At 36.9% G+C, this 22,257-nt stretch overlaps 1 long non-coding RNA gene across 1 annotated transcript; it reads right to left on the bottom strand.

Moving 5' to 3' along the window:
- Positions 1–21,293: 21,293 nt before the first annotated feature.
- On the bottom strand, positions 21,294–21,928 carry LOC145094788 (uncharacterized). Its single transcript, XR_013703563.1, has 3 exons — positions 21,841–21,928; positions 21,535–21,626; positions 21,294–21,408 (listed from the first exon to the last, which is right to left on the bottom strand). It is a non-coding gene; the product is annotated as an uncharacterized LOC145094788 (long non-coding RNA).
- Between the last annotated feature and the right edge of the window lie 329 nt (positions 21,929–22,257).

The following is a 22,257-nucleotide window of genomic DNA, read 5'->3' as shown; positions in this document are numbered from 1 at the left end:
GAAGCCATAATTGGGGTTTCATAATGACAAAAACATCTAGAAACTTGTTTAACTTTGATGAATGACTCAACTCATTCAGTTAACGGGATGATGAACACACAAATTGGGGTCTAGGAAGAAAGGTGAGGGCTTTCATCGTCGTTTTCATCAAAGACCAACTCCATTCTTCGTAATACACACACTGATGGATGTTGGTGGTGACGGTTAGGGTTGTGGAGACTGTTAGGGTTTGTCGTCGTAACAGAACGTAGAAGAGGGGCAAGAGAGGGGGCGATGGTGGAGGTAACTTAAGGTTAGGGTTTCCTGTGTAACGAAGGGTTATGGTAACATAGGGATACCGGAGACGGAAGAGAGTAAGGAAAGAGATAGAAGAGATGTTGCTGGTACGAAGGTAGTTTGGGAAGAAGGAGAAGCGGCATAGCGAACGGCTTAGGGTTTCTCGATGAAGACGACTGAATTAGGGTTTCAGTGAGTAATTTTGAGTTAGGAATAAAAAATATTGTTTGATTCCCGAATTAATTCCCTAAATGATTCACGTAGCTGTATTGGAAAATAAGTTGTACATGAGGTAGTAGGGTTTGTACCTCTTAAATTTCAAGAAATGGACAATATGTTTAATAATATAGTAAAGATATATATATATATAAATATTATTAACTTATAATATTATAAAGTATAAGGGTTGAATTTTAACTTTTAAAATTCTATGGGTTAACTTGAAATTAAAGTTTTCATAAGTGAAAACTTTTCTAATTCCAAAACTTGAGGGCAAGTTTTGAAACTATTCAAAACTAATTAATTTCATAACTTATGTGTTTAAAGTAGTTTTAAATAAAAGACTCTTCATGTTCCATAACTTGAGGACAAGTTATGGAAGACTTTAAACTAATAAAAGAATGTACCTTTTCTTTATTTTGTAACTTATGGAATTAATTAAGGTTACACATTTTATTACTTAATGAAGTGACTCTTGAACCTCCATAACTTGAGGACAAGACTCTTCATTTTTTTGTAACCATTGCCAACTTTTATGAGTTTTATGAAACTTAAATGTGACTTTTCATATAACTTGAGGAAAAGTTACAAAAACACATTTTAGAATCAACTCTTAGATTAAAATGGATTGAAAACACATAATCAATTAAATTTTCTATTAATCTAAGCAACTCATAAGAACAAGATAATTCAAATCAAACGTTTTCATCTAATTAGATTAAAATGGATTGAAAACACATAATCAATTAAACTAAACTAACACAAAACATGAATCTATTGACAATTATCTTTGAAATTGGGTTAGCATGAACATTACCACATCAAAAACAAGTTTATAAGTCCAAAAACAGCTTAGGGTAATGTTCCTAGTCCATTTCTAGCCAAAAAAACTCGAAAATATTCTGTCTGGGGCTCCTACTCGTCGAGTGTATCAACCTACACGACGAGTAGGATGAGTATTGCCTTGGACTTGGCGAGTTCATCAGTGGACTTGGCGAGTCTAGTGCCCGTAATGCCAGAAAATCGATTTTTTCAGCATTTTTCAGCAATTTGCCTCAAGTATAATTGAAAACAAGCCTAGGCTCTGATACCACTGTTGGGTTTTGATAATTCTAACACTCCTAAGTGTACATGCAACCCTAAATACCTTGGATCAATGTTTTCTCTATTATACACGCAAATATGAACTTTCCAAGGTATTTATCCTAACTAGCATAATAACATTGATTCAAATGAATATATCAAGTTAGAATTACATACCTCTTTGTTGTAGATTATCTTAATGAAGATTGAGTTCCTAGTGCCCCAAGTGTGACACCTCAAATGGTTCACACAACACCAAATACACTTGGAATAGATTGAGAGGACATACACACTTCATGAAATCGGCTAGCCCTTTCTATTACACATAGTGCCGATTTTCTCCAAGATTAAGATCATTATATAGTTAGGGTTACACCATGTATACCCTAATTGTCATGTCCTATCATTTCCATGATCCATGGGTACAAATACACCATGGAGCATCTTATGGGTTTTAGCCCAACTTGACAATCCATGGAGCATTAGCCCACTATATAAGTATGGATGATTTACACAATCAACCCATATATTTAATTAGTCTTCTTTTGATCACTTAATTAATCCTAGATTAATTTTTGATCAATACTAATTAAATAATCTTTTTAATATATTAGAACTTATAATATATTAGCAGACCTTAAGGGTTATTTCTCTCATTATAGTCTATCCAAATGCATGATGCCATGCAACCCAAATAGACCATACGGGTTCAGGTCAAGTCTTACCAATTATAGTTATGGACTTAGACATTAATCCAACAAGATGGATATCACATGGAAAATTGGCATGGCAGTTTTCAGGGTGAAACAGTTCACCAAGAAGACCGGAAAGAGCAACTGGGGAATTAGTGCTGACATGAAGGTTGGGTTCAGCAAGGGTAAGATGCGGTGTTGAACTACCACGAGCCAGGGCATTTTGCTTGTGAGTGTCCACAGCCAGATAGAAGATTAAATAATGACCGGAAAATGGTTTCAGTTGGAAAGAATCGAAGCGGTGCTCAGGTCAACAGCGAGAAGGCCATGGTTGTGCAATCGTTTGACTGGGAGGATCACATGCAGGCCCTGAACATATCTGGACCTGAAAATGCCCATTTGGCACAGGTTAGTGATGATGCTCCAGCAGAGATTGTTGCAGTTGAAGATCAAATGATGGAGCTGCAGTTTGCAATGATGGTATCTTCTTCTCATGAACCAAACAAAATCAAGGTAAGTCTACCATCATGCTCTCAAGCTTGTATTGATTATGTTAAAATTCTTCATGAGGAAATTAAGACAATAAGTAGAGAAGTAGAAAACCTTAAAATTCTTCGTGAACATAATGACTTACTCAAAAGCGAAGTAGAGGATCTCAGGTATGAAGGTTACCAACTCAGAAAAGGACCAAAACCTCTTAAGGCCTAGTTAGAATCTACAATAAAGGACTTTAGGAGACTCCAGGAAGACTATAGTAATAAATGCAAAAATTATGACTATATAAAGAAACAGAACGTTGAACTAGTGGCTGAAATTGAATCATTAAAGGGCAAATTTGAAACTATTGATTTTGATTTTAGAAAATATGATGTATCGAGTGAAGTAGTTGCCAATATGATAGACCACTGCATGCAATTTAAACGAAATCAGCCAAAGGGTCTAGGGTATAGTCAGGTGCCTTCTCCTTTCAACCATTCATATTTGTTTCAACCCTTTTCCAAAGAAGAGATTTCTAATGAACCATTCATGGTTTACGGCAAGCCATCTGGTTTGGTTTCGGGAGGATTCATTAATGTTGAAAGTACTAACGTTTCTACTTCTCCTGCAGATCAATCCTTGAATCAGTCAAAACACAAAGTTGAATGATATGTTTTTGAAAATAAAACTGAGTCTGAACCTGAAGTTTTAGTTTTGAACAAAGACAATAATTTTTCTGATGTTGCAAGTGACAATGCTTTTTATGATGTTTCTACATCGTCTGATACTATTTTGAATGGTTTTAAAGTGTCTGATACTGTTTTGAATAATGTGGTTGGCAATCCTAATGTTTGTGATGATAATATTGAAAAACCACCAGTTTCACAACCTTCTCCATCTAATTTACCCTCACTTGTCTCACAACCTAATTCTTGTTCTTGTTCATGTGAGAGAAGCAAGGGTGTTAGCATGGAAAACAAATCTGATCAATGTAGCACAAGTTATAACAATAACATACATATTATTTTCAATTGTGGTATTGGTGTTCGTATAGCTAGAAATTGTCCAAATCGTATGTTTGTACATTTTGAGTCACCAAGAGGAGAGAACGAATTCAGAGGAAGGTCTTTAACTAGAAATTCCTCTAGAAATCTTTCTCGGAATGATGATTAGAAGGATGATCGGAGTAGAAAACGAGTCGTTTTTCAAAAGCAGAAAAAGTCTTTCATAACAAAGTCCCAAGCAGTTTGCCAAAACCGAGCATGGCCAAGACAAGGTCTGTTTCGTCAAGAAGCAGCAGTGGGTCTTCAACGAATTCTGGTAGAAAACCCAAGTGTTTCAAGCAAACTGATAAACATCCGATTTGAAAACCACACGGGACTGTTAGAAAACCTAATTATCAATGGTTGCCCAAATTAGTTTCCAATCCATCATCGGTGTCCTATGAAAAGTCTTTAAATGATAGATCTGAAAAGGCATCGGGTCAACCCAGGAAAACAATGACCTGGGTTCCCAAATCTAAATACAACCGCACATTGTGCAGGGACAGTTGCGGGGGAATGTCGTCAGACCTTGGTTCGTCGACAGCGACTGCTCCCGACATATGACAGGAGATATCGCCCAACTGCACAACATTCAATCCTTTAATGGGGGATATATCTCTTTTGCGGGTGGAGAAGGTGGCAAAATCACTCAAAAAGGAACCGTCACAAATGGGGTGTTAAGCTTCGAGAATGTCAACTTTGCTCCCGAATTGAAGCATAGTTTGTTGAGTGTGTCTCGGATATGTGACAAAGGCTATTCTACACATTTCACTCAAAAGGAATGTATGATTCTCAAGCCAAGATTTGTCATCCCAGAAGAGTGGATTCTTGTGAAATCTAAAAGGGATGGGAATTCTTGTTACGTGCCTCTTCTCAAAGATCTCCGAACAAAATGCAATGTTATGGCACCGAAGACTCGATCATGCTAACGCCAAGAACTTGAATCGTCTTGCAAAGAATGAGATGGTCTGTGGTTTGCCTGTCAACGACTTTATCACGTTTCAGAAGTTTGTGACATGTGCCCAAGGTAAGCATCATTGAAAACCACACCTGCCAAAACAGGTCAACTCAATTAGTCAGGTGCTTCAATTGCTACATATGGATATGTTTGGACCAGTAAACGTTCTCAGCATTAACATAAATTCCTATTGTCTGGTTGTGATTGATGATATCTCTCGTTTCACATGGGTTTTCTTTCTATCCATCAAAGCTGGAGTTGCTGATCTAATTAAGAAATTCATTGTGTTGATTGAAAACCAAACTAACAACCGGGTGACGACGCTTCGTACCGACAACGTAACAGAGTTTATGAATTTTGTACTCGACCATTTCTGCGTAGAAAAGGGTATTATGCGTCAATATAGCTCCGCTCAGACACCCCAACAAAATGGTGTTGCTGAGAGGAGAAAAAGAGCTTTAAAAGACACTGCAAGGACGATGATGTGTGACTCCAAACTGGTAGTTTTCTTTTGGGCCGAGGCGATAAACACTGCCTGCTACATTCAAAATCGTGTGTTGATCAACAAAGCTCAAATGAAGACCCCGTACGAGATTCTATATGGTCACAACCCTTTAGTCAGTCATTTCTGTGTATTTGGATGCCCTTGCACCCTTCTTCACTTAGAGACCAACCCTAAGTTTAATGCCAAAGCCAATGGTTGTTACTTCGTAGGGTATGTTGCTCACACCACTTATAGGGTCTACAATAAGAAGAAAAAGTAGGTTGTAGAATCTTATGACGTGTGCTGGCTGGAAGAAAATGAGACGGATGCTCGAGTAGGTCTGAACTGGTTGTTTGATTACACATCTCTGTTGAAATCCATAAATGTGTTTTCTGCTAGCTCATCTGGATCTGTCTCTGGTTCAAAAAATGTTTGTGAAGACGTAGACGAAGAAGTTGTCTACAGACCTCCAACGGTATCCTCTTCACAACCTGAGGGGGAGACCTTAGCTTCACCTGAGGAGGACTCATCTGTACATCCTGATAGTCCGAAATCTCCAGTTGAGAATGATACTCTTGATGTTGAAACAACATCACTCACTCCTATAAAAAAGAGTTCATGTCCAAAGATACTTCCGCTGCTACTTCAACTTTTATGGAGCTACTCTTTCCTGAAGACTTTTCAAATGAGTTTGTGGCAGAGTCGTCTGCGTGGCTCAATCAACAAGTGAAGGAGGTGTCAATATTCACTATCTTCCTATCTCGCTTAACGATATCAGCCAGGAAATACCCTCAAGGATTCAACATGATCATCCGATCGACAACATCATTGCTCAGCTGAGCGACGGCGTTAAAACCAGAAGTCAGAGTGGAGATGTCAATACCTGTCTTTACTCTTGCTTCATATCTCAAATAGAGCCCAAGAATGTTGAAATGGCTTTGAATGAGCTCAGCTGGGTAGATCCAATGCATGAAGAATTACATCAATTTGAGAAAATCGGGGTTTGGAAGTTGGTTGAGTTTCCAAAGGACAAAAAGTCTCTTAACACACGATGGGTCTATCGAAACAAGGAGGATGATTTAGGGGTTATAGTGCGAAATAAAGCTAGATTGGTGGTTTGCAGGTTTCGACAAGTCGAGGGTCTTGATTACACTGAAGTTTATGCTCCATTTGCTCGCTTGGAGGCTATTCGTATCTTCCTTGCATATGCCTCTTACATGAACTTCACCGTCTACCAAATGGACGTCAAGAGTGCCTTTTTCTATGGCATGGTGAAGGAACAAATCTACGTTGATCAACCCCTTGGGTTCGTTGACTCAAAGTTTCCTAATCACATCTACAAGTTGGACAAGGCATTGTATGAGTTACATCAAGCTCCTCGAGCGTGGTATGCGACTCTAACAAAGCATTTGATCGAGCATGGATACTCTCGTGGCACTATCGATCAAAATTTGTTTATTAAGGATGTCAATAATGATCAAATTCTGGTTCAAATCTATGTTGACGACATTATCTTTGAGTCGACCAGTCCGCTGCTTTGTAAGGAACTCAAACGTGTTACGAAAAAGAGGTTCGAAATGAGTTCATTGGGGAAAATGACCATGTTTTTTGGGCTTCAGGTCAAACAAAATTCAACCGGAATCCTACTACATCAAGCCAAGTATGTGGAAGATACTCTTGAGAAGTTCGGGTTTCATGACGCTAAATCTGCATCGACACCAATGGATGAAAGACCTCTTCTGACTCCAGATCCTGATGGCGAATCCATAGATCAGACACACTACAGATCAATGATCGGATCGCTGATGTATCTTACTACTAGCCGACCTAACATCATGTTTGCAGTTTGTCAATGCGCAAGTTATCAGGCTAATCCTAAACTTTCACATCTTATTGTTGTCAAAAGAATTTTCGGTATATCAAAGGTAGCCCAAAATCGGGTCTTTGGTATCCAAAGAATTCTGAATTTGATTTATATTCTTTTACTGACAGTAATTATGGAGGCTGTGAGATTTACAAGAAATCTACTTCAGGAGGGTGTCAATATCTTGGTGACAGACTAGTGTTGTGGCAGTGCAAGAAGCAACACACTGTCTCAATATCAACATCGGAGGCAGAATACGTTGCTACATCTGCCTGCTGTTCTCAAGTTGGCTGGATCCAACATCAACTGTTGGACTACGGTTTGAATTACTTAGAAACCCCCATTTACTATGATAATGAGGCCGCAATTCAAATTGCCAAAAATCCAGTCCAACATTCTAAAAAGAAGCATATCGATATTAAAATTCATTTTATAAGAGATTGTTATGAACGTTCACTAATCCGGCTGGAACAGGTTCCCACTGCTAATAATGTGGCGGATCTGTTCACTAAGCCTTTTAACAAAGCTCGTTTCGATGTGCTTGTGGGATTTCTGAAAATGATTCGTTTTGAGGAATAAGTTTTTTATTATTTTCTTTTCTTTTCTTAATTCTTCAAAAAAAAATATTTTTGTTTCTGTAGGTAGGTTAATTTAAGTTTGTGCGTTTTACTTTCTTGTATATTTATTCTCACCTGTGCACAAATTTAGTGGGGAGAAATAATCAAAAAACAAAAAACAATAAAAATTCAAAAATCCAAAAACAATAAAAATTCAAAAATCCAAAAACAATAAAAAATCCAGAAAATTAAAAATATTGTTGATAGTTTTGTTTGCAGGTGTTGTGACGGAAAATGAAATTAGCAAGTGATAACGGACAATCTGAATTTGTGTAACGTACCTAAGTTGAATTGTCAACGCTCTGTGCTCGATGCGCTGGTAGGCACGAAAGATTTTTAAATGGACTTGACTAGGAAGATTTAAAACTTACGTAATTTAAGGACTTGACAAACATTAACCTAGTTAGATCCGTTTAGCCTAACAATACCATGCTCGGATAGGTTAACCAGAGAGATATATACGGGAATCTACTGGTCACACTAAAAAACTTGGATCTAGAAATGTGGATTCACTTTTCCTTGATGTGCGGATTTTGTCCTTAATTCCGGTTTTGATGGGGTGACTGGGGAATTCCAATAAATTAGGTCTGTAGAAGGTTATTTTCTTGCTTTCTGTCTGTTAGTCATATGTTGCCTCCTTTGCATGATCGAAAGATCCGACCTGGACTGTAACATATGCAATTCTATCTCTCTGCATCTTCTCACTATGCAATTCTATCTATCTGTTAGCCATATACTGTCTCTTTTGCGTGACTCAAAATCCGACCTGGTATACAATATATGCACCATTATCTTCTCAATCCCTCTAAAAACTTCAGTTAGTCATATGTTTCATCATCTGCGTGATTGAAATAGATCCAACCTGGATGTATAGCATATGCATTCTAAATCTATCTTCTTTCTTAATAATTGTCTGCTCACCAGTGTAAGGAGTATTCTGGAAGTCCTTCATGGCTGGAGCATATCAGGAAGCGGGAAACACGTTCTACCACAATTAAAAATTGAACACATATAGATTGTCTGTAGATCTCACTTCTTAATTTAGGTGGACAACAATATCCCTGGTTGTCGTCAGCTAAATGGTCCCTAAGAAATTTACTTAAGAATAAGGGCTAAAAATGTCATGTTGTTGGTAAATTGTCCAAAATTGTGTCACAAATGTTTCGTGTTTAAGTGTACCACAATACTGACGATCGATCAGACGAAGACGTGAAAATAAGGGTACCGACAAGTGGAATAAGGCTGTCCAACAACTTCGATCCCAGCGTCACAAATTTATTCTCTGTAATTAAATTTTTTAAGCTGTTTGGTGTTATTTCTATTTATTTTTATCTTTATTTTTATTATTATTTTTAATTTAATTTAATTTTTATTAACTGTTAAAATCTAATAATTATTTCTAATTTTAAATTTTGCAGATTAATTTTATTTTATTTTGTTTTATTTTTAATTTTAGTTTTAATATTAATCCTTAAAAAGATTTGTTTTTAAAATTTTTGAAAAATATTGGACTGCATTGGACTCTGCCTTACACTGTGTGGACATCAGGTAAATGGAATCAAGGTATAAAAGGTGTTTACAGCCAGAATCCCTCTCATTTTTCTAATTCCGGCCGCAAACCCTCCCACCCTCTCTCTCTTCTCGAAAAAAAAATTCTCCATTTTTGCGAAATTACTCCGATAGCTTTGAAGGTACCATGTTTTCGACCAGAAATATGCATTTCTTTCGGTGATTAACCGTGTTTTGAGCCTGACATCAACGAAAAATGATGTGTCGGAGTTTACGGCCCAAGCTTACCGTCGTAAGGAGTTTACGACCGTAAACTCAGTTTGTGGCCACAGGATTGCGGTAATGAGTTTACGGCCGTAAACTCATTACCGCAATCCTGTTGCCACAAACTGAGTTTACGGTCGTAAACTCCTTACGACCGTAAGCTTGGGAAACTCTTGTTGACCGTAAACCTAGCGTTGACCGTAAAGTTTCCACTAACCACGAAAATTAATTTTTTAATTAATTAATAATTCCCTTTTTGGGCTCAAAATTAAATTATTTAAAACATTATTTGATTAAGTTTTTCTCCTATCTTACTTGGTGTGTTTTAGTGCAGATAAAATGGCAGCCTTAAAATTTGTAGATATGCACAACCTGGCTATGGTTCTCGCTGATCCTCCGTTGGCCCATGGGGACTTCAAGTCGATGATCCATGGATTACGAGAGTGTTGTCTGGCCTCTGCCATCACTATGAACACAGTTTTCTACCAGAAAATCATTCGGGAATTCTGGCAGACTGCCAAAATGACAAGGCACGATAATGGAGCTGTCATTGTGGATGCGGTCGTTTAAGGATGCAAGATTGTCGTCGATGAGACCTTTGTGAGACAGAATTTGCTGATCAAAGACCTCCCGATTTTTCCCACTGAGATTGGTATTGATGATGCTCAAACAATACTGAGGAAGATGGGGTACGACGGTGATTCTCCACCAACAATGAAGAAACTTATGCCACCCTATTAGAGATTTCTAGCCCACGTGTTCATGAGCTGCATCTCCGGCAGAAGGTCAGGTGCTGATGAGATATCCCTGAGAAACACGGGCGCTATTGTTTCTCATGCTGCGGGGACCGGCTTCAACTTTTCTAGGTTTATCCTAGACGAGTTTGTGGTCAACATTAATGCCACCACTCGAGATACTTTCCTAATGTAACCTCAGTTCGTTAAGCTCTTCATCAATAAACAGTTTCCTAATTTGGTAAAGGATGGAGAAACACTCGATATGAAGTCTTTGGTCCCTTACACCATTGGGATCATTAAACAAAACCGCAAGGGGAAGGTGGTCTTTCAGAGGTTGTATCCATTGGTCAAGTTCGGACGATTTGCTGAACCGAACGAAGCCACCGAGTCACATGGATCTTCAGGCAAGATTTCATCAGAGCATACTTCATCGGAAAAGGTGATCTCAGAAGGAGATGTGATCACCGTATCAGATCAAGAAGGAGAAGAGACTGTTGCTCCTGCTGTGTCAGTTGTAGAGGAGCATGACTTACAAAATGATCAAGTTGATGGAGATTGTAATGAAGGGTCTTCTAAAATCACTGCTGAGCCAAATCAACTTGAAGACCTCGATCTCATACGTTTCGACAGAGATGAGATTCCACATAATTTTGGAACTAACGACGATTTTCTGTCAAATGTCAACCTCAACTCGTTGTTAGATAATCTCAGTGATGTTGCTCACACAGCAACGGAGAGTAGGGATTCAGAAGACGCTCTCGAACCAACCCCCATTATTACAGAACAAGTGGCTATCTCTTCAATGGTGACAGTTTTAGGGATTCCTCCCCTTGGTGTTGTTTCACCTACATCTGAGCCACTTCAGGGTGATTTCTCAATTGATTAGACTTCGCAACCTCCGTACAAAAGAAGACGATGAGATCCTAGATTTGGGCATATGGATTCTAGTTTGTCTCAGGGCTTGCCAATCACTCCAACTACCACTCCAGCTATTGTTACTACAGAACCTTTTCATGAAGGCTGGTGGTTCCTCTATTCCACCAGGATTCTCTCCTCCAAGAACTGATCTTGATGCAGCTTTTGTAAGTTTGGTCCTGTATCTTGCTCAAGAAAAAACTGCTGCACCTTCCTCTAAGGGCAAAGGAATTACTTTTAATGAAGGCCAGCCAAGAGAAGATGACTATGTGATTGATGAACTCTAGAAAAGGGTGAATGTGCTAGATCAGAAAAATATTGAGCTAAGCATTCGAGTTGAAGATCTCTTGAATGAGAATACGAATTTGAAAATTCAAGTTTTTGATCTTCAAGGAAATAAAGCAATCAAGTCCAGGCAAATTTCTGAGCTCCAGGATCACTTCAATATTCTAACCTCTAGCTACTTCAATCTCAAGAAGAAGCTTGAAGAAGAGTTTGGTGATAAGTATAAGACATCCGTAGATGCGCATAGAATCGATCTTCACTCTCAAGCTCATCCCATTGCCGTGCCAACTGCTCAGACTTCTCGAGTGGTGAATCGTTTTGAAGATGAGCCTGCTCATGCTCCTCATATTTTAGAAATTATTCGAGATAGACAAGAGAAAGCCGCCGAGAAGGGACAACTCTTATTCTAGAGAAGTTTCGACAAGAACGCACCAGGAAATCCATCCACAATCACTATTACGGATCTCGAAGACGCATGTTTCAGAGACACGTATGGTGATCGGTCAGGAATTATATCTTGGGGTTTTCATGATCCCATGAAAATGTGGATTTTTCGTAGAAAGAGCGGCAAGAAGGAGCTCTATAAAGATTTTCACGATTTTAACTCCTGGACCAGGGTGGATCTCTCAGAGTTGTCTCAATCTCCATTCTCAAACCCAATAGATAATCCGCAAGCATCTAACTTCAAACACTTTCTGGAAGATCAAGTAAAGAAGGGTTTTCCATCCATGAAGACTGCTAAATCTGTGATAAAACAGTATCCTGATGTTATTGATCCCAAGACTGGTCATCCACTTCAGGTGGTGATGTGACCTGCTACAAATCAGGTCAAACAAATTCCCGTGCTTCAGGATTAACCGGATGGATCCTTAAGCTCTATGCTTTACTGGGTTTTTGATGAAACCACAACATCTATTGTCATCAAACTAAAGGAAGGGTGCATTTGTCTACATGATAGAAGGGATTTGTTCCAGTTTAGAAAATGGGACATTCATCATTTGAGCCACTTTCAGATTTTGGTTACTGAGGAGATATTTAAGTCAAGTCATGGAACACCCATTTGGAAGACATGTTGAGGACATGTGTTATAGACTTTGCCAAGTCATGGAACACCCATTTTCCTTTGGTTGAGTTCTCCTACAACAACAACTATCACACTAGCATCAAAGTTGTGCCGTTTGAAGTCATCTATGGTCTTAAGTGCAGATCCCCTCTGTGTTGGGTTGAGGTGGGTGACATGAAGTTCGCTAGAGGTCAAGTTCCTGATAGCTCTCTCATACGCCGAAAAATCATTCGTAAAACCACAGAGAAGATCGTACATATTTGGGAATGACTAAAGGTTTCAAGAGATAGACAAAAGAGCTACTCCGATAAGAGACGAAAACCCTTAGAGTTCCAGGTTGGTGACCATGTCCTATTGAAAGTCTCACCCTGGAAAGGCATGATATGCTTTGGAAGACGTAGAAAGTTGAATCCTAGATACATAGGACAATTCGAGATCGTCACTAGGATCGGTCCCGTAGCATACAAACTTTGTTTACACCAAGAGCTTAGCAATATCCTTCCCGTCTTCCACATCTCAAACCTTAAAAAGTGTTTATCTGATGAAACCCTTGTGATCCCTCTTGACGAGATTGAGATCAACAAGAACATTAATTTCGTGGAAGAGCCAGTTGAAATCATGGATTGAGAAGTCAAAAGAACGAAACAAAGTCGCATAACAATAGTGAAGGTCCGCTGGAATGCCAAGCGGGGACCTGAATTCACTTGGAATCGCGAAGATAAAATGAAACATAAGTATCCTCATCTTTTTCTGCGTCCATGATTTGTATTCTATGTTTGAATTTCGGGACGAAATTCCCTCTATCGGGGGGATGATGTGGCAACCCGAACCTTTTTCTGTTAAATAAACTTCACATTTTTATTTGTTCCGTTACATTTCTATGGTATGCAAAATCATTTAAGTTTTATATAATTAAATTTACATACAAGTTGGAACCAAAATTGCACGAAAACTCGAGTTTCCTTCAAAAAAATCAATAGTTTCCGGCCTGACTGGTCTTCACGGCCGTGAACCCGATCACGGACGTAAACCGGTTCAAGGTTGGTGAACCATTCATGGCTGGACCCCACCACTGATCATACTCCTATGCTATATATACGTGACCTCTACCCTCATTTATACTTTTCTGACCCCGAACACACTTCCTCTCTGTAAAAAAACCCCACCCGAAAACCCAAGATTTCTCAAGTTTTCTCTTCATCTAACACTCCATTCACCTTAAAACACATTTAGGAGCATTTAACACCAACCTTTTCATCGATTCAAACATAGTTGTTCTTGAGTTCACGGTCGTACGCCCTTCAAATCTTCAAAGCCTCAAGGACCGCAAACCGTTCACGGCTGTGAACCCTTCAAAAATTCATAATTCCTTCAAGAACACCGTTCATGGCCGTAAACCCTTCAAGGGGTTGTTCGAGGCCGAGAATAGTTCATGGGTGTAATCCCTTTCACGGCCGCAAACTTCCTAAGTGGTGCCTTTGGCTGAAAATCCGCTCTCTCCGATTCAATCGAGTCCCGGTAACATTCCTAAGGCAAAAGTAAGCGTTTTTCCAACACTATAAATAATGGTTTCACTAATAAAAATACATAAATGTATTTAATTGTTATTAGGATCCCGTTAAGTGCCACGTACATCAACTCGAGGGTCCTCATTTGCAGCTTCGTTGTCCGACATTTCACGTAACCAACAGTGAATTCATACCCCTATCTTCTATGGTTTTAATGTTTTCAGGGGGTGAATACAATCCAAACGCAAATGATTTTGTGAAGTTATATAAAAGGACTTCAAAACACTTAAAACTGATGCAATGGGTATAGTCATACGGTTTCCACATTTCATGAAATATTTAGATATTTTATCCCTTTTGTATTATGCTGAGCATAAGGGACGTTTTCGACTTACTACGAAATTGCATAGTTTTTAGATCAATTCATGAACTAAATACATAATATTCATGCAAACTATAATAGGTATAGTTTGGGGTTTCAATATACAATATTACAAATTCATAGCTTATTCATTGTTAAACATATAAACTATAACAGACATAGTTTATGATATTCTCGGGTAACAAGGATACTTAATTACATAATTATTTAATTATAATTATTACTCTATAAAGTATACACTCGAGTTTAAATACAATAGATCAATACAGATTTGCACGAAAACTAGTTAATACAGGGTTGTGAGACATCACTTCAAAATTGTACCCTATGGTGTACTGAACTAAATCCTATCATAGTATAACCAGAGTCTCCTGGAGGTAGAGCATGAGATTTGTGAATAGATCTATTCAGGACTGAAAATCCCACACCTGAACTGCTAGCTACGGTTAGGCAGGCATGCCTGGGGTGACAAATGTCATATATCCGACACTTGAAGAACGTCGTAAAGGTCTCTAGGTCATATCAAGCATGGTTATATGACTCACAATAGTATAAACTAACCTTTTTGTTTATGGGATTTCATTCTTCTTTAGTTTTATCTTCAGTAATAGAACTATTTCATAATACAACTGGAGGATTCAAGGGATTTCTATTCACAGTTTTATTTTAATTAATAAGACTAGTATATATATATATATATATATATATATACATATACATATACATATATATTGGTGATATCTAGGGTTTTCATACGAAAAGGGGTTTTGCATTCAAAACCATCATATACAATTCATCTGGTGGTAATTACGCATTTAAACAAATACTTCATGGAACACTGTAACAAACACATATGATAGAAAATATTGGATTTTCTTAGAAGACATACAAACTTTCTCACTGATTCAATAACAGGATTTCATTACTAAAACATGCTTATGAACTCACCAGCTTAATGCAGATGCTCTTTTCAAAACCGCTTGTATTATCAGGAAATCATTAGACATATACTTCAGTGGACTTTTGAGAAGACGGAGCATATATAGTCACGTCTTTATATTTTGCTACCTTTGATGTACATAAATATGAATCAAACAGATGTAAAAACCTTTTTATATATATTCAATGTAACTGTTGTGTTTACTTTGTTTCCTATTATGCAATTTTTGTGATACTACATATGACGTCATCCACCCCCGAACGTTTCCGCCGTTTCGGATTAGGGGTGTGACAACAACCATATACCCCCCCCCCCCCTTATAGATTGGCTTCGTGAATGAGGCCTACTAAGGTAAGACTAGCTTAATCTTATATATATATATATATATATATATATATATATATTAATCTTATAATAATGTAATAGTATAACGGTTGAATTTTAAACTTGTAAAATTCTATGGTTTAGAATTTAAATATTTCAAAAGTAAACTTTTAATCAAAATTTTAAATTCCAAAACTTGAGGGAAGGTTTTGAAACTTTTCAAAACTTTCTAGATCAAATTACAAATAATTTAATTAACCAATTAATTTGTGATTATCTAAAATTGACCTAATTCAAATTCATGGCTATATAATTTGGCCAAAGAATATAAATAATAAAGGTTATCATATAAAACAACAATTATCTAATTAATTGACAATTATCTTCTATTTTGATAAGGATAATCATATTAATTTAATAAAAATCGGATTTTATTAATCAAAATCGTTTTTGGTAATTATCCCAATCCAAAATAGGCCAAAATCCCGAAATATCAGCTCTCTGACCCTCCAACTCGTTGAGTTCATCTGACTCGTCGAGTTCAGCTGTCAAAGGGCAGAAATTTCGATTTTGCAAACAATGATTGATCAAACAATGCATCAAATAGAATAGAAAACAACCTAGGATCTGATACCATTGATGTGTTTTGAGCATTACATCAATCTTATGATGCACATGCAAACCCTAAAGCTTTGGATCTTGTTTACTCTAATTGTACATGCAAATCATCCAAAGCTTGTAATCCCTAATTCTAGCATACAAAAATCGAAAACAACAACTAAAACAAGTTTAAATGATTACCTTTCAATTGTAGCAAGAATCTTCAACCTTTAAGAGATTTAGTATCACAAGTGTAATACCTCTAATCGATTGCAAACACCAAAGCAAGTTGGATGATCTTGGAGAGAGGGTAAAGAGTCTCAAAATCGGTTCTTATATCTTTAGGGTTCTTATGGTAGCCGAATATACAAAGCCTAGGGTCCTTTATATAGGTGAGTTGCTAGGGTTTTAGTTAAAACCCTAATTAGATTGCTTAGACATAAAGCAGCCCAAAGGAACCTTCCAGAACAAGGACTTGGACGAAATCAATGTGGGCTTCCCCCTTGATTTCTTCCACCCCTTCCTAAAGGATCCACAACCCAAAATCCAATTATCTTATAATTGCAATTCCAGTCCCCTAAGTTCAATTAATATCTTTTGACCACAAAATTAATTCTTGACCAATATTAATTAACCAATATGATTTCTCTCTTAATATATTATTCATATAATATATTAAAAAAGCATAATAACCTTTTTCTCCATTAATCATCCAGTCAAGTTGCTTTGGTGAAGGCAACCCAAAAGGACCATGCCACAACCAGGTCAAGTACATACCAAATATAGTTATGGGCTTAGACACCTAATCCAATAATATGAATGCTAGCATTCTGATCACTGGTCAGAACTAGATTCCCTCACTTAAGAGGTTTTTCTCTAGTAGCCCTACATACACCACCTACCTACACTGGGAACTTCAAAGGTCTACCACCTACCTACAATTGGACCTTCAATGGTGTAACATACTCATATAACAACACATAGTACATATAATAATAAGTTCATGAGAACTCACCTTAAACATCAAAGTACAAGATAGACCACAAAAGTGGTTAGGAAGAACTCCCCCTCTAGACACCTACATCCCATACCAATAATTCTACTTAGATCATTTCCTAATAATGCATGTATTTTTACTTTTACTTATACTTCAGAATCTTTTTATAGTTTCATGTTGCACACGCACACACACTTTTTTCACTTCATTATACGTATATTAGGACATGAATAATTTGACATATATTCCTTGGTTTACCCACACCAAAAACACATAACCCTAAACCAAGCTTACTCCTTGTTTTAAAAGCTAACACCCAACCAAACTTGTAAGGAATGATGTGGGATGTGTTTTAACCATAAAACTAAGTAAAAAAATCAGATTTTATGGACTCAAGACATTCAAAAAAATGTAGCTCTTCGGCCTGAGCGTTTTAGACAAGACTTAAACAGATGTATTGTTTTTCTTGGTTCTAGGCACTAACACAAGGCTAAAAGGTATGGGAAGTCAAATATAAGCCCTAGCAAACTAACATGTGATACGAAAAAGATCTAAAAGCTTTGAAACAAAACAAACTCGTTTTTTTAATCAAAAATCATGAAATCAACAATCATAGGAAAATCTTGAGCATTTTAACGCTATAAACTTGGATCTGGTAGTCTATAGTATATCCTATATGATAAGGGGATCAAGATACATTATTAGAAAGAAATACAAGGGCCAATAATCCATTTGACTCCACCGAAAACAACCAAAACATAAAATCATTCCATAAGATCGATTTTGAAAGATTTCCACGTTTTTGGGTGTTATTTCCATGAATATGAACATACAAATGATTTATGAACTTTGGTAGATGAATAATACAAGTCTTGGAAAAGATATGAGAGTTTTCAACTCAAAAAACATGGAAAAAATAGCAACCTCAAACAATAGCTCAATAAAATGGTTTGCTGGTGAGTTTGGGGTTGCAGGGGGCAACTTCGGCCACCACAACACCAGAAAAAGGGAGGAATGGAAAGGATTGATGCAAGGGACTAAGTGGAGTAAAAATATACTAGAAAAGTGTTAGAAAATAGGGGTAAGAACACTTGGAAATTTTGAAAATCATGTATAACAATTTCAGATTAAAGTATTTGGGTGGTACTCCGAATCTTTAATCGGATAAGACTTCGAAAATTGAGAGAAACAGAAAAGAGAATGTTCAAGATGTTATGAAGAAGAAGAGTACCAACTGCTTTCGAAATGATCATATAACAAGAAAAATTTTATGTCTTAAAACTGCCACATGACAGTTTTTTATCCCAAAACTGTCGAAAAACGGTCAGAAACGAACTTAAATCTGGGTCTAGAATACGGATCAGAAAATCAGGTCTAGAGTATCGACCCCAGGAAGGGGCTTTTCCCCTTGGAACCCACCAGGGACTGCTGCCCCCTTGGAACCCGCTCCCAGGAGCGCTGCCCCCGAACCCCTGTTGGTTCAGGGATTTGCCCCTAAATAGCAGTATACTTTCAACAAAGACAAAATTAAACAAATGTGCACTCCAAACCATATCGATTTTTTCAATAACTGTTAAAGTGAAATTGATCAACAAATTAACCCCATTACAATTAAATAATATTAGTGATATAAATCACCAACAAACCTTCTCCGTTTAAGTGTAATCTTGATTAACTTAAAATTAAAATCATAACAACAACAAACTGATGCATAAATGAAATATTGTCACTACTAGAAAAAAGGCCTTTTACGACGCTCATTGCGCGTCGTAAAATGCTCAGACGACGCGCAAATGCGCGTCAAGGAAGGCTCTGTCATAAAGAGAGATGACGCGCTTTTGCGCGTCGTCTATAGACGACTCGCATTTACGACGCGTATTTATGACGCGCATTTACGACTAGCGGTTATGACACGCAATGCGTATCAAGAAAGGCCCTGTCATAAAGGAAGACGACACGCATTTGCATGTCGTAACCTTACGACGCGCGTGTTTATGACACGCGATGCGTATCAAGGAAGCACCAGTCAAATAAGGCCATGTCATAAATGAAGACGACACACATTTTTGCATATCGTAATTTTAATTTTTTTAAAAACAATATATTTATATATTTATTAATTTGTAAATTAAATTTGCATTTAATCTCTCATAATAGAAATAAAATACCATATACAAAAAATACAATCCATTGCATAATATAAAATAAAATACCATATACAAAAAATACAATCCATTGCATTTAATTTGTATGTATAACAAAGACACATGTGTTAAACTTGTTACCATTAACATCTAATCGTATGGACTCGAGTGTTAAACTTGTTACCATTAATATCTGATTCATAAGTCCTTTCAACAAGATTGTTACCTGCATAAATGAAAACAAATAGGAACATTAACGGCCCAGCATGCTCAAGCCTCATCAATACAACAAAGGAGACAAAAGTAATGTAATAAGCCAAACATTAAAACCAAACATTAATATAAGAGATGGGAAATCTTTTACCTGAATATAAGAGATGGAATTGAGTCCGATGCAATGTGACTAAAAAAACAAAAATCACTCTCAAATTTCACTTACCCCTTTCACTTTCACATAACACCAACCAACCTACTTATAAGTTGCTAATTATCTAGGCTATTTTTCTTTTTCTCTTGATCAAAATAACATGTTTATGCCCAAGTCAATTACAGAATTGTATTCCTTAGTATCATGTGGACACAACATTTTACCGAATGTGAATTGAATATGACAAACAAGCATTTATATTCACATAAAATCAAAGATAATTTATAATATTTTTCTAAATAATTAACAAACTTGATGTGTCAAGACCCATAAGGATAATTTTTGTAACATTATATTCTAACAAACCCTACTTTAATCACAACATTAAACCAAAATCGACCAAAAACTCACATAAACAATCAAATCAAATATAAACACAGGCTTGATTTCGTATTCAAACAGATTAAGAAAGGCAGCAAACACTGTTTGTGATTTAGAAACTAATAGCTTAATCCTCAATTCATATTAGCATAGTAACAAATGTGCACTTATATCGTTTTTTCCTTTTGAACATTGACTTTCCAACAGATGCTAAAAAAGCTGATACATTCTTAGTGGGTGCAACCTAAACAAAACTGTCACCATACACAACAGATGCTGAAAAAACTGAATAATTTATCTTTTGCAGCAACTGGATCATACAAAGCTAGACACACTTTTATATGTTTCAAACATAAACTTATTGTGTAATGAGGATCCAAATGGAATAATTCAACCACCCCATACTCCTTTGTTCTATCTCGTCTCTATAATTTATTTCACCGTTCAAGAGAAGGGTATAAGGGGTTTCATAGACATTATGAATTAATTTATCCTTTATTCTACTTCCCTTATTTGAAACAATCTCATCATAAAACGTTCAACATTTCAACATATTATACGACCTAATGCACTAAAATTCAAGTGATGTAAAACAATAAAAGTTGCTTTGAAAGTTCATAAATAAAAAAAATTACCTTTTTCAAATTCTGCATAAACTTCTGCAGGAGCTATGGTCATCAAAGTTGACAAAGCAAGTACTGCAGCTTCTTGTTCCAAATGACTAGTACTCATCAACCCCATTGGTCCAGGCAAACCCTACATATTATACCACAACCAAGGGTTAATAATAATTAATAATATATAAAAGATAAGATAAAAAGTAATCAATAAAAAAATATCAACACTCGGAATCAATGATTCCACAGGTAAAAAAAACTTACATTGGAATCAGAACGCTGCAAAGGGCTTCTGGAATCAGCTCTACCATGGGAATAGGGTGATGATGTTGATGCTTTCTCATTTCCTCCTCCTTCAGGGCTTCTGCTTCTAGAAGGTGACCTACTCCTACGTGGAGGAGACCTGCTTCTGTGTAATCCATCAGTTTATTGACACATCACATGATAAGGGCATTCTAGTCTTTTCAACACTAGTACTTCTATGTAAGTAACAAACACATATAGAATAGTGAATAGTCCATCAGGGCATTCTAGTCTTTTCAATTCATTGGGGACCCACAGTGGTGCCTTGAATTTGTATGAAGCAAGACCAAATGCTGGTAATGAGACCACACCCGTCCCACTGAAATGCCTTACAACAGGTGGATGCTCACATTCATTGCCTGAAACGAAAATAAAAAACAGTAATAATAAATTAGTAATGCAACTCGTAAATTTTATAACTATAAAAAAAGGTTGTTTCTCAGCCTGAAAAATCCAGGGAGATTTATATGATATATATGAATGACCTGTAGTAGGAGTGTGAAGGGAATGAAAAGTTAGAAAACAAGCATCAAGATCTTTCAAGGTGGGCCCCATGGGAATTCTGTATATTGGGTACCTGATAAAAGCATCAAAAAAGGGCCATTTAGTAGTAGCATATTATGTGAGAAAGAGCAAGTAGCAAAGACCATATTAAGAATCTGTTTGATTGGATGGAATGGAATGGAATCACAAAGAAATGGAATGAGTTGTGATCATATTTGGTTGGTCTGTAGCAATGGAATGAATCATTCCATTCCTTCCCAAACCCTAGTACTTATTAGCAATCATACCAAGCGACAGAAAGCCAACTAGATGGCAGCAAGTCACAACTTCTTAGACTTTTCAATTCAGGGAAGCGTTGTGCAAGATCAAGTATCTGTTGCAACAAGAAAACAGAACTAAACTAATTATCCAAAGATTTATAAATAAAGAATAAAACCCACTTTCTTTGTTTTTTTTAAAGCTAACCTTATCACACAAAGGTTCTCTGCCCAAAGGCTGACTATGTTCCATGTACTCAAATATCAAGCAACTTTGAGTGGTGGCAGAATCACTATCATCACTAGAAAAGTCTTCTTGAACTACATTGTTCTCATCATTCATTGACAAACGATCCATTCGGTGAAGAATGTCATTCTTTGGGTGATGATTATTACTCTTCTCCCTTAGATAATGTAAAGAACCCTTTTCCTGCTCATAATCACCGC

This window comes from Lactuca serriola, chromosome 3 (genome assembly GCF_051521515.1).
Source record: "Lactuca serriola cultivar US96UC23 chromosome 3, Lser_US96UC23_V15, whole genome shotgun sequence".
NCBI classification, from domain to species: domain Eukaryota; kingdom Viridiplantae; phylum Streptophyta; class Magnoliopsida; order Asterales; family Asteraceae; genus Lactuca; species Lactuca serriola.
This window is presented reverse-complemented; position numbering and strand designations above follow the sequence as displayed.